General features: G+C 37.9%; 1 protein-coding gene across 1 annotated transcript in view; it reads left to right on the plus strand.

Moving 5' to 3' along the window:
• The window catches only part of LOC119586980, a gene marked incomplete in the record, with an annotated part of 81,895 nt that overhangs the window by 59,299 nt on the left and 21,777 nt on the right, over positions 1-819 (plus strand).

Here is an 819-nt window from a genome sequence, read left to right on the forward strand (position 1 = left end):
ATATTATTTTTTTTAATGAAAGTTAATATGCGTTTTAAGATATGAAAGGAGAGGAGGGACATATCAGTGAGAAGATTTTTTTTTTTTTGTTCGATATTTTGTGCATTTGCCCGAAAAAATAACACTTTACATTAGTCGTTATCAGTGAAACGATAGAAACAAATACAGAGTTTTTTTTCCACTAATCTCAAAGATGAATATAAGATTTATAATTGCTTGTAGATGTGATATTTAGTCGGAATAAGTTTAGATCCCCCATCCCCTAAATGAATGAGTATTGCTAACTAAGTTATATATCTTTCGAACGTTTTTTTTTTTTTTTATAGCGATTTTTTGTCGTTTGTGCTTGATATTACACCCAGCAAGCAATGTAATTACATTATACCGTTAAAAAAGGACGTTAAAAAAGTTACCTTATGCCCGGAATAACTGAGAGGCCATTGTGTTATTGCTATTTCGAACACTTTGATAAAATACGAACAGGTATAGTATGAAATATTATTTGTTTGATGAGTGGCTGCGCGATTTTCACTGCCGGTATTGGTCCGTGATTTGTTTTAAAAAAATGGTACAATTTCCCTCTCCCTCCCCAGCACTCTCTCGTTCTCCCTCTCCCTCTTCTTCTCCCTCTTCCTGTTCTTCTTCTTCCCCCTTCCCTCTTCTTCTCCGTCTCGTTTTCCCGCTCTCTCTCCATCTCCCTCTTCTTCTCCCCCTTCTTCTACCTCTCCTTCTCCATCTTCTCCGCCTTCTCCTGTCCTTGGAATGGCTTAGCCGTTTGTTGGCGTTCTCTTGTTGGAGGATGCGTGATAGGGAGAGGCA

Source organism: Penaeus monodon, chromosome 22 (genome assembly GCF_015228065.2).
Source record: "Penaeus monodon isolate SGIC_2016 chromosome 22, NSTDA_Pmon_1, whole genome shotgun sequence".
NCBI classification, from domain to species: domain Eukaryota; kingdom Metazoa; phylum Arthropoda; class Malacostraca; order Decapoda; family Penaeidae; genus Penaeus; species Penaeus monodon.